Source organism: Ranitomeya imitator, chromosome 10 (genome assembly GCF_032444005.1).
Source record: "Ranitomeya imitator isolate aRanImi1 chromosome 10, aRanImi1.pri, whole genome shotgun sequence".
In the NCBI taxonomy this organism is placed as follows: Eukaryota; Metazoa; Chordata; class Amphibia; order Anura; family Dendrobatidae; genus Ranitomeya; species Ranitomeya imitator.
The window spans coordinates 52,493,216-52,506,390 of record NC_091291.1 but is presented as its reverse complement, the minus strand read 5'-3'; the positions used below and the strand labels follow the sequence as shown (position 1 = coordinate 52,506,390).

Genomic DNA, 13,175 nt, shown 5'->3' with positions numbered 1-13,175 from the left:
GACCCCGCCCCCCGCTCTATACTCACCTCTCCTGGTTCCTGCAGCGCCGGCAGCTGCAGCGTCCTCTGACTCTGCGACGTCTCAGAGCAGAGGGCGCGATGACGTCACTACTGTGCGCGCCGCTCTGCCTCTCTGTCCTGAGCGTCGCAGAGCCGGAGAGACGCTGACTGCACCGGACCTGCGCTAGGAACGGGAGAGGTGAGGATTTTACTTTTTTTTTTTTTTCTTTATGTCTGACTGTCTGGGGCTGGGGCAATGCTGGACACACTGGGGCAATACTGGAGACCATGGGGCAGATTGCTGGACACACTGGGGCAATACAGGAGACTATGGGGCAGATTGCTGGACACACTGGGGCAATACTGGAGACCATGGGGCAGAATGCTGGACACACTGGGGCAATACAGGAGACCATGGGGCAGATTGCTGGACACACTGGGGCAATACAGGAGACCATGGGGCAGATTGCTGGACACACTGGGGCAATACTGGAGACCATGGGGCAGAATGCTGGACACACTGGGGCAATACAGGAGACCATGGGGCAGATTGCTGGACACACTGGGGCAATACAGGAGACCATGGGGCAGATTGCTGGACACACTGGGGCAATACAGGAGACCATGTGGCAGAATGCTGGACACACTGGGGCAATACTGGAGACCATGGGGCAGATTGCTGGACACACTGGGGGTAATATGCTGGACACACTGGGGCAGACTGCTGGACACACTGGGGCAAGGCTGGACACTGGGTCAGATTGCTGGACATACTGGGGCAGATTGCTGGACACACTGGGGGTAATATGCTGGACACACTGGGGCAGATTGCTGGACAACATGGGGGTAATATGCTGGACACACTGGGGCAGATTGCTGGACAACATGGGGGTAATATGCTGGACACACTGGGGGCAGGACTTGAGGCATGGGCAGAATGTAGATACGGGGCATGATTGGAGACACGGGGCAGGATTGGATCATGGGGCAGGACGGATACGATGGAGGCTGGTGGGGCAGGATGGGGAGATCATATGGGGTAGAATGGATACTCATGAGGGCAGGATGCGAGAACATATGGCTGGAGCCAGGAATGAGAAACGGGGCCAGGGTGGGGAATATTATTACCATAGGGGCTAATTAAGGGATATTATTACTGCAGTGATGTATTTATTTTATTTTTTGAGTATACTGTTTTAAATGGGGGGGCGGTCCTGTTACGGTGCAGAGTGACACTATATCACCTTTTTTTCTTCATGTGATGTAATGTAGAAGTTGTGAAAAATTAAGTAATGTGTTCTGCAAGCGGAGCTCGAGATAACTGTGTTATTTCCTGCAGAAACGAGTCCTGGCTGGAAGGAATGATGGCGGTCTGTGCTGGATGAAAGATGAAGGACTTCACCTAGAGACGTCACTGGTGAGTCAGTGTTACCTATACACTGACACTATACACTGTATACTATATAGAGGTCCTGTGTATAATGTCACCAGTGATCTCTGTATTACCTCTACACAGACACTGCATACTAAGTACAGATCTCCTGTGAATACTGGCACTTATGGTGATAGTATTGTGGGGTTTTTTTTATTACTGATCAGTATTGTAGTATTCAGTCACTATGTGGTGGTAATATGTGGTCTGGAAATGGTGTTGTGGTATTTGTCCCTTGTATGTAGTATTATTCGGTCACTATGTGGCCTGGTCATGGTGTGGTGGTATTAAGTCACAGGTGTGGCATGTGGGGGTGACACCATTAGGCCCAGTTTAAGTTCTACAATACAGGAAAACCGTTTTTGGTAACCTTTGTGTGTATTGAGCCGGGGGGGCGCCAAACTCGGGAACAGCCCCGGGCGGCAAAAGCTCTAGCTACGCCTCTGGCGTCCCTTGTGGTCATTATTATGCAGTGGCTATGAAATTTATACCAAGTTTGTACTGTGACGCTGGCTTGTGTGGAACAGCGTTATGATTTATGCCCAATAATATGGGTAAATCTCACCCGATGTTGGAGGGACTCTGATTGCCATGAAATCTTGCAAGGGAGGGTGAGGTAGAAGTCAAGTGAGTCGCCCGCCAGGGCCTGGGGTACTCGCCACCAGGCCGGTTGCATTTAAAGGGGTGGACACGGTGGCTGCGAGCCGGTCCGTGCCCTGGACATTTAAATGAAGGGGAATGGTCTTTTAAGGGGAATTGTGAAAGTCTATTTTCGTGACTCCACCTGTGGCTCTCGGTCAGTAGGGACCGGCACTGCTTTAAGGGGTCCTCAGGGGTGATGTTGTTGCAGCAAGGTGGTGACGCTTCCCACAGGTGAAGCAGGGTCCCCAGGGCTCCTAAGGTGTATAGCATGGATGATGTGTTGCGGGTAAATAACGGAAGACATAAGAGTGCCATTCTTTACCTGGTTTACTTTTGGTAGAAGGTCACAGGTCCAGGGTAATGGCAACAGGTACAGAAGGAGGCCAGGCAGCCTGGAAACAAGTGGAAATCCCCTTGGCAGGCCAGGTTGAGAGCCTTCCACTGTGCACTGCTTTTCTGGTCCCGTGCTCCCTGTAGTTTTCAGGCAAGGTACTCCTTTCTCTCCTGTCCTCGGACGATATCTGCACGGTAGGCAGCTTGAGCCATTCTCTTGGGGACTCGTACATGGTGACTCCAGGCTCTAACTGCTGCTGTACCTCAGGTGTTGTACGGGCAGTTTATGTATAGCCCTATGCCCTCCGTTTCTGCTATCGACCTTTCAGTTGTCCACAACCTCAGACTCACGGTGCCCTTGTTTCTGCACTCTGGCTCCTAGGAGGCCCAATCTCCTTTCCTGTCTATCTTCACTCTCAGACTATCTGACTCCTCCCCCAGACCAAGATCTATATATCAGGGAAGCTACCCTAAAAACAGGGCTTTGAGATCCCCTTCTGGCTTGGAGTTAGAATGTGTTGTGCGAGGGATAACCTGCTAAAGGGATCCCTCTTGTCTCCAGGCATAGCACTACCCTCCCCGAGAGGAAGGCAGCACTATTGTCGTACCCGAACTCCTGGGGTGACACACAAGCCTCTGTTGAAACTGGCATCTCTCAACGCGTTTCATCCTCTTGGAATCATCAGAGGAGTGTGACAACCTGCATCAGCCGCTTTCAGTATCCACTCTCCCTTGGCACCTGCCTGTGTGAAGACAGTTTAGAACTTAGAGACAATGTTATCCTTTCCGCATCCTCCTCTGCTTCCTCTTCTTTTGGGACCACCATCTCCTCCTGCAGGCTATTCAAAGTTTGCTCCAGCATATAGATGAAAATAGCTTATGAACAACATTGGTAACAAATAAAAGTATACGCATATAGTACTCAACATATGGTAGATAGTACCAATGTAAGGATAGCACTCAACACGGACAAATAGTCAACTTGTATTAAAGGAGAAGTGGGGAAAAATACGATCAGAAATTCCAACATTGTAGTGAGAAAATAACATCTGTATTGTACAAAAGTAATGGGAAAGATGCAACAACCATGAAGCACATACAGTACAAGAAAATTTTAAAAATGCTAAGGGACTTGTAGGACCTAAGAGAGTAACTTATTAAACAGTCAGTGTACAGGTAATACAGGGATCACCAATGCATTATACACAGGAGCTCTGCACACAGTGTAAAGGGTACAGGGAATACAGGGATCATCAATGACATTATACAATGGATCTCTATATATAGTGCATATCATACAGGTAATACAGTGATCCCCAGTGACATTATACACAGGAGCTCTGTGAATAGTGTAAAATGTTCAGGTAATTCAGGGATCACCAGTTATATTATACACAGGAGCTATGTACAGTATATAGTATATAGTGTATAGTGTAAGTGTACAGGTAACACACTGACTCACCGGTGACGTCTCCACTTGAAGTCCTTCATCTTCATTTTTCTTCTTCATCAAGCACAGACTGCCATCACTTCTTCCAGCCAGGATTGATATCTGCATAAAATAACACTGTTATCTAGAGCGCTGCTTCTAGAGCACATTCCCCACTTTTCCTCCAACTTCTATACAACAAAGCTGAATACAGACGTGCACCCACCATTAATATATAATTAGTTATTATACAACAATTAATTCCAAATATCATCTGTAATCCACCATTGTGTCCCCACGAACTATTAACAACCATTTTCCCACCCAATAGATATATACATTAATTAGCACCTTTACTCTTTTCTCTCTTTCCCACCCTTAATTCAACATCATGTGCTCTCCCCCACACTAAATTAATCATTTACTCTCCCCCACCCTCAATTTATCATCATTTGTTGTCCCCCAACCTCAATTCATCATCATTTGCTCCCCCACCCTCAGTTCATTATTTGCTGTCCCCATCCCCTCAATTCATGATAATTTCTCTCTCCCACCATCATCATTATTTGCCCTCCCCACCTTCCAACCTCAAGTCATCATTTTCTGTCCCCACCCTCCAAATTCAATTCATCATTCACTGCACCAGCAATTATGGGAAGGGACAATACATGAATTTCAGAGCCCACTGTTTGAATGTTTGTAGTGGAAGGAATGCACCACTGCAGCAAGGACAAGTGTGTTAAAGCCTCCTTGATTGGTAGATATGTCTGTTTCCACCTCCAGGCATCAGTTATCTGACTCTTTCTACACCTCCTCTGGATCCTACTGAACAAACATGACCCCATCCCCAACAACCAAATAACCAACTATGTCCTCAATATATTTCATCATCTTTAAGTTCCAATACCATGATACAGCTACTCACCAGCGCTGTCATGTGCATAATATAACTAATTTTGTTCCAAAGCTTTTTTATAACAAAAAGTACATTCATTTTACAGGTTTGAGGGTCAAACTTTCACCATTTTTACCTAGCTAAGATTTAAAATATCCAAACGTGGTAAGGTGTGGACGAGGCAGAAATTTAATTCCAATTTAGGTTAGGCAACGCCAAAGTGGTATTTGAAAACCCACACTATGGCCACATTTCAGGGTTCCCCCTTTCTCAAACATGCAGCTCATCGTAGTGTCCTTTGTTAAAGGATGAACACTATTTGATACCCAGCACAAATCCTGAAATAAGTGTGGTGACAGAGTCACTGGTGAAGTGATGGAGGGGAGATATGTATCATGGTCGTGTCAGTGATGTGAAACCAGGTTAGTTTCCTCCAGCACTGCGTGCTACAACAGTATATATAAAATTATATAATGGGCTGGTTTTAGTGGACATTCATAGACCAGGAGGGAGAATGTCCATGTATTGCCTCCAAAAAAACTGCCAGGACCTGTGTGATGTCAGAATCATGTGATCAGTCACATGATAAAGGAGCCACAAGGTCAGGGCATAAATAGATGATTGGCAGAGCTTCCAGTGTTCAGTAGTTCCAGGAAAGATAGGACTCTAGGGAGTTCTATGCCCTAACTGAACAGTGCACATTGCTATGTGTTAGCAGTCTGATCCCGCTAGGAAAAAGGACTGGGTTTTCTTTCTTTTGTTTCTTTCTTTTTCTGTTTTGCCCAGAGGGCTGTGTTTACTTTTAAGCTTGGGTGCTACAATAAACCAAACACTTAAACAGATGGTGTTTCAGAGATGTCTTTGTGTCCAGCTGAATGAGGCATTATATTACAGTGTTTAAAATATATACAGTGGGGCAAAAAAGTATTTAGTCAGTCAGCAATAGTGCAAGTTCCACCACTTAAAAAGATGAGAGGCGTCTGTAATTTACATCATAGGTAGACCTCAACTATGGGAGACAAACTGAGAAAAAAAAATCCAGAAAATCACATTGTCTGTTTTTTTAACATTTTATTTGCATATTATGGTGGAAAATAAGTATTTGGTCAGAAACAAAATTTCATCTCAATACTTTGTAATATATCCTTTGTTGGCAATGACAGAGGTCAAACGTTTTCTGTAAGTCTTCACAAGGTTGCCACACACTGTTGTTGGTATGTTGGCCCATTCCTCCATGCAGATCTCCTCTAGAGCAGTGATGTTTTTGGCTTTTCGCTTGGCAACACGGACTTTCAACTCCCTCCAAAGGTTTTCTATAGGGTTGAGATCTGGAGACTGGCTAGGCCACTCCAGGACCTTGAAATGCTTCTTACGAAGCCACTCCTTCGTTGCCCTGGCGGTGTGCTTTGGATCATTGTCATGTTGAAAGACCCAGCCACGTTTCATCTTCAATGCCCTTGCTGATGGAAGGAGGTTTGCACTCAAAATATCACGATACATGGCCCCATTCATTCTTTCATGTACCCGGATCAGTCGTCCTGGCCCCTCTGCAGAGAAACAGCCCCAAAGCATGATGTTTCCACCACCATACTTTACAGTAGGTATGGTGTTTGATGGATGCAACTCAGTATTCTTTTTCCTCCAAACACGACAAGTTGTGTTTCTACCAAACAGTTCCAGTTTGGTTTCATCAGACCATAGGACATTCTCCCAAAACTCCTCTGGATCATCCAAATGCTCTCTAGCAAACTTCAGACGGGCCCCGACATGTACTGGCTTAAGCAGTGGGACACGTCTGGCACTGCAGGATCTGAGTCCATGGTTGCGTAGTGTGTTACTTATGGTAGGCCTTGTTACATTGGTCCCAGCTCTCTGCAGTTCATTCACTAGGTCCCCCCGCGTGGTTCTGGGATTTTTGCTCACCGTTCTTGTGATCATTCTGACCCCACGGGGTGGGATTTTGCGTGGAGCCCCAGATCGAGGGAGATTATCAGTGGTCTTGTATGTCTTCCATTTTCTAATTATTGCTCCCACTGTTGATTTCTTCACTCCAAGCTGGTTGGCTATTGCAGATTCAGTCTTCCCAGCCTGGTGCAGGGCTACAATTTTGTTTCTGGTGTCCTTTGACAGCTCTTTGGTCTTCACCATAGTGGAGTTTGGAGTCAGACTGTTTGAGGGTGTGCACAGGTGTCTTTTTATACTGATAACAAGTTTAAACAGGTGCCATTACTACAGGTAAAGAGTGGAGGAAAGAGGAGACTCTTAAAGAAGAAGTTACAGGTCTGTGAGAGCCAGAAATCTTGATTGTTTGTTTCTGACCAAATACTTATTTTCCACCGTAATATGCAAATAAAATTATAAAAAAACAGACAATGTGATTTTCTGGATTTTTTTTTCTCAGTTTGTCTCCCATAGTTGAGGTCTACCTATGATGTAAATTACAGACGCCTCTCATCTTTTTAAGTGGTGGAACTTGCACTATTGCTGACTGACTAAATACTTTTTTGCCCCACTGTATATACAACTAAATAAACTTATTACCCATCACTTCAATATAATAGCCCTCTACAATATAATAAAAGTAAAGGATGAAAATAATGTATACTCTCCCAGCCCACACTTATCTCTCGCCTGGTTGTGTTCTTCATCACAATGTTTATTGGGTCATTCTCTATCATTTCTTGATGATCATGACGTTACAGCCATGTCACAGCAAGACATGACCAGAATGAAGATGAGAGGTGAAGGCCCATAGAGAATTTTTTTTTTTTAGATTTTCCTGACATTTTTTAATCCAGCAAAGTGAAAGCCGGCCACTGCTAGCAGGATTTGTATAAATGGAAAAAAATAAGAAAATCTGATTTTGGTTAATCTGAATTATTTAAGACATTTGCTTGCAATTAAAGCAGTTTGATTACAGTGGTAACATTTTTGTTACTTATAGATTTTTGGTGCTCCTGGGAATGGCAACAGCAACAGCCCACTTAGCTTCCAGGGCTCATGGCAAGGATCACAAGTGAAAGAGGGGATGCAAGCTGTGCACAGTACATCAAAATAAATAAAAATAGGGTTAAACTAAATAACATTAAAATTCAAGGGACGAGTTGCAAATCCTGAAGCATTCCCTCATATAAAGTTCTGCTTTGTCAGGTCACGTATTACTCTGAAAGGTAAATAATTGCTATTGAAAAGAACATTGGATTAAGTTATGAAGAAATACCTGCTTATCCCTAAAGTTTCTCAATAACAGAGAACTTATTTCTGTTTTCTGGCACAAAACTTGCACATTCATATCATATAATCACTCCTGAATGTGAAGTGCTCACTATCAGAAAGGTTGTGAGTAGTGTTGAGCATTCCGATACCGCAAGTATCGGGTATCGGCCGATACTTGCGGTATCGGAATTCCGATACCGAGGTCCGATATTTTTGCGATATCGGGAATCGGTATCGGATCCATATTAATGTGTAAAATAAAGAATTCAAATAAAAAATATTGATATGCTCACCTCTCCGGAGGCCCCTGGACATCACCGCTGGTAACCGGCAGCCTTCTTTGTTTAAAATGAGCGCGTTTTGGGACTTCCATGACGTCACGGCTTCTGATTGGTCGCGTGCTGCTCATGTGACCGCCACACGACCAATCAGAAGCTGCGACGTCATTCTCAGGTCCTAAATTCCTAGAATGAGGAGTTTAGGACCTGAGAATGACATCGCGGCTTCTGATTGGTCGCGTGGCGGTCACATGTGCGGCACGCGACCAATCAGAAGCCGCGACGTCATTCTCAGGCCCTAAACTCCTCATTCTAGGAATTTAGGACCTGCGAATGACGTCGCGGCTTCTGATTGGTCGCGTGGCGGTCACATGAGCGGCACGCGACCAATCAGAAGCCGCGACGTCATTTTCAGGTCCTAAACGCGCTCATTTTAAACAAAGAAGCCTGCCGGTTGCCCGCGGTGATGTCCAGGGGCCTCCGGAGAGGTAATTATATCAATATTTTTTATTTTAATTCTTTATTTTACACATTAATATGGATCCCAGGGCCTGAAGGAGAGTTTCCTCTCCTTCAGACCCTGGGAACCATCAGGATACCTTCCGATACTTGGTGTCCCATTGACTTGTATTGGTATCGGGTATCGGTATCGGCGATATCCGATACTTTTCGGGTATCGGCCGATACTATCCGATACCAATACTTTCAAGTATCGGACGGTATCGCTCAGCACTAGTTGTGAGACTGCTTCTATATACAGTTAGGTCCATATATATATTTGGACAGAGACAACATTTTTCTAATTTTGGCTATAGACATTACCACAATGAATTTTAAACAAAATAATTCAGATGTAGTTGAAGTTCAGACTTTCAGATTTCATTTGAGGGTATCCACATTAAAATTGGATGAAGGGTTTAGGAGTTTCAGCTCCTTAACATGTGCCACCCTGTTTTTAAAGGGACCACAAGTAATTGGACAGATTCAATAATTTTAAATAAAATGTTCATTTTTACTACTTGGTTGAAAACCCTTTGTTGGCAATGACTGCCTGAAGTCTTGAACTCATGTACATCACCAGACGTTGTGTTTCCTCCTTTTTGATGCTCTGCCAGGCCTTCACTGCGATGGTTTTCAGTTGCTGTTTGTTTGTGGGCCTTTGTGTCTGAAGTTTACTCTTTAACAAGTGAAATGCGGCTCAATTGGGTTGAGATCAGGTGACTGACTTGGCCATTCAAAAATATTCCACTTCTTTGCTTTAATAAACTCCTGGGTTGCTTTGGCTTTATGTTTTGGGTCATTGTTAGTGTTGAGCATTCCGATACCGCAAGTATCGGGTATCGGCCGATATTTGCGGTATCGGAATTCCGATCCCGAGTTTCGATATTTTTGCGATATCGGGAATCGGTATCTGGATCCATATTCATGTGTAAAATAAAGAATAAAAAAAAAAAATTATTGATATACTCACCCTCGGACGCGCCCTGGTTGAAACCACTGTAATCGGCAGTCTCCCCTCCTAAGAATGAGCGAGTGAAGGACCTGCGATGACATTGCGGCTTGTGATTGGTCGCGTGAGCGGTCACATGACCAATCACAAGCCGCGACGTCATCGAAGGTCCTTCACCCTGCATTCTTAGGAACAGAGGCTGCCGGTTACACCGCTTATAGCCAGGGGCCGTCGGAGGGGTGAGTATATTGATATATTTTTTTTTTTATTCTTTATTTTACACATGAATATGGATCCCAGGGCCTGAAGGAGAGTTTCCTCTCCTTCAGACCCTGGGAACCATTACAGGATACCTTCCGATATTTGCGTCCCATTGACTTGTATTGGTATCGGATATCGGTATTGGCGATATCCGATATTTTTCGGATATCGGCCGATACAATCCGATACCGATACTTTCAAATATCGGAAGGTATCACTCAACACTAGTCATTGTCCATCTGTAGTATGAAATGATGACCAATCATTTTTGCTGCATTTGGCTGGATCTGAGCACACAGAATGGCGGCTCGGAATACCTCAGAATTCATTCGGCTGCTTCTGTCCTGTGTCACATCATCAATAATCACTAGTGACCCAGTGCCACTGGCAGCCATGCATGCCCAAGACATCACACTGCCTCCGCCGTGTTTTACAGATGATGTGGTATGCTTTGGATCATGAGCTGTACCACGCCTTCGCCATACTTTTCTCTTTCCATCATTCTGGTAGAGGTTGGTCTTGGTTTCATCTGTCCAAAGAATGTTCTTCCAGAACTGTGCTGTCTTTTTTATTTGATGTTTTTTAGCCAAGTCCAGTCTAGCCTTTTTATTCTTGATGCTTATGAGTGGCTTGCACCGTGCAGTGAACCCTCTGTATTTACTTTCATGCAGTCTTCTCTTTATGGTAGATTTGGATATTGATACGCCTACCTCCTGGAGAGTGTTGTTCACTTGGTTGGCTGTTGTGAAGGGGTTTCTCTTCACCATGGAAATTATTCTGCGATCATCCACCACTGTTGTCTTCCATGGGCGCCCAGGTCTTTTTGCATTGATGAGTTCACCAGTGCTTTCTTTCTATCTCAGAATGTACCAAACTGTAGATTTTGCCACTCCTAATATTGTAGCAATTTCTCAGGTGGGTTTTTTCTGTTTTTGCAGCTTAAGGATGGCTTGTTTCACCTGCGTGGAGAGCTCCTTTGACCGCATGTTTACCTCACAGCAAAACCTTCCAAATGCAAACATCACACCTCAAATCAACTCCAGGCCTTTTATTTGCTTGAGAATGACATAACAAAGGGATTGCCCACACCTGTCCATGAAATAGCCTTGGAGTCAATTGTCCAATTACTTTTGGTCCCTTTAAAAACAGGGTGGCACATGTTAAGGATCTGAAACTCCTAAACCCTTCATCTAATTTTAATGTGGATACCCTCAAATGAAAGCTGAAAGTCTGAACTTCAACGGCATCAGAATTCTTTTGTTTAAAATTCATTGTGGTAATGTCTATAACCACAATTAGAAAAATGATGTCTCTGTCCAAATATATATGGACCTAACATTACCCTAGATTATCTCTTATAACACAAAATACCACCAGAGACAATTTCCTGTTTGGTGGAAAATGGTCACAGTTTTATTGTATTAATTTCCTTAATTAAAACACCACAATCCCCTGACCAAAATTTCTTCCATAACAAATCCCAACATGCCTGTCAGTGTATCACAGTGAGCATGTTATTACAATGGGCCAAAATTTACCGCTAGCTGTGACAATAACCGAAACATGCGGAAAAACCAAAGTACTAAAAAATTGGGGAGGGACGGTGGTTGTTTTATCTCATGACAGAGATAGGAAAGAGGGGGGACATTTTCCCACTCTAAAACCTGTATAAACCTTTGACCCTTCCTCTTTCTCCTATAACCAATTAACATTCCCCAAAACCCCATTTCAAAAGATATCATCACACCTTATTTTAATTGTTAACCCTTGCAGTCCCTGGCAGCTTCATTAACCACTGTGGTGCCTGCAAGGCTTCTTTGATATATAACTGTAAGGAGGAAGACCGGGCTGTGGGTACTTGTGCAATATTGGGTCCGGAACTGCCGAGACTGCGTCCAGTGTAGCAGGGGGAAGGAAATGAGAGCCGGACAGGACCCATGACCTGGAGAGAAGGGGCATAGTAAGCAGGGGTATGAGAAAGCGTGTAGCATGAGAAAAGCCGGAGAGTTCCCACCGGAGGAAGGAGAAGGCAGGGGCCGACTGTGCTCTGCGATGTAAGGTGAAGCGTGGAGCAGAAACCCAGGAGGAGTTCAGTGAGGGCTCCCGAGTACCAGTGAATGCACAGAGAGACGGGCACTGAGCAAACTGTGCAGTGCAGGCAGTAGCGTAGCATCGCCCCGGGCGCTGTCACATGAAGGGGCCCACTGGGAGCCAGAGCAGGGCTACTTCTGTGACGAGGCAGAACACAGCATAGGAGCAAAGCAGTATGTCTGCTCCCGTCTGACGGAGACTTTGCAAGCTGGCTAGCACACTGGCAGGCTACAGAGTCTCCCTCCTGCAGTGAATGGTACTGCCTGTATCTGACCTGATGAGGAAGCTTTTCCGGGCTGCAGTTCTTCTTCACTCTGTGCAGTGTGCCCGCTGGGTCCTAGTGCCCACCTTGCATTTCACTGACACTTAGACGCTTCCTGGTCCTGCCTGCAAACTTCATCAGTAAGTGGGGATGGAACTTATTAGGTTTATTAAATTCAGGTATTTCACTGTGAGGTGAATATGAGACCATTGGGGTATTGTGGGGGCTGAAAGTGGGTGAGGGGGACAGGGTACTGGGGGATGAATTTGGGACCATGGGGATATTGTGGGGAAGGGGAGATAGGGCACTGGGGGGGTGAATGTGAGGCCATGGAGGTATTGTGGGCGATGGGAGACAGGGCACTGGGGAGTGAATGTGAGGCCATGGGGGTATTGTGGGGGAGGGCAGTCAGGGCACTGGGGGTGAATGTGAGACCATGGGGGCATTGCTGGGGAGGGTAGACAGGGCAATGGGGGGTGAATGTGAGGCCATGGAGGTATTGTGGGGGATGGGAGACAGGGCACTGGGAGGTGAATGTGAGGCAATGGAGGTATTGTGGGGGATGGGAGACAGGGCACTGGGAGTTAATGTGAGGCTATGGGGTTATTGTGGGGGAGGGGAGACAGGGCACTGGGGGTGAATGTGAGGCCATGGGGGTATTGTGGGGGAGGGGGGCAGGGCACTGGGGGGGTGAAGGTGGGACCATGGGGGTATTGGGGAGGGGAGACAGGGCACTGAGGGGGTGAATGTGAGACCATGGGGGTGTTGTGGGGACTGAGGTGGGTGAGGTGGTACAGGGCACTGAGGGGGTGGATGTGAGATGAAGGGGGTGTTGTTGGGGCTGAAGTGGGGGAGGGGGGAAGGGAACCGGGGGGTCAATGTGAGGC

At 45.6% G+C, this 13,175-nt stretch overlaps 1 protein-coding gene across 8 annotated transcripts in view; it reads left to right on the top strand.

Annotated features, from left to right (window-relative positions):
* Positions 1 to 13,175, top strand: part of LOC138652018 (sulfotransferase 2B1-like) — a 267,378-nt gene that overhangs the window by 80,865 nt on the left and 173,338 nt on the right. Inside the window, exon 1 of one of the 8 annotated variants that reach the window (XM_069742711.1) lies at positions 1,333 to 1,416. The exons of 4 other annotated variants lie outside the window; for them this stretch is intronic. The gene's annotated coding sequence lies outside the window, so the exon portion shown is untranslated. Of the gene's footprint in view, positions 1 to 1,332; positions 1,417 to 11,892; positions 12,429 to 13,175 lie in introns of those variants that run through there. 3 more of the 8 variants (XM_069742709.1, XM_069742712.1, XM_069742714.1) reach the window with 3 other exon arrangements.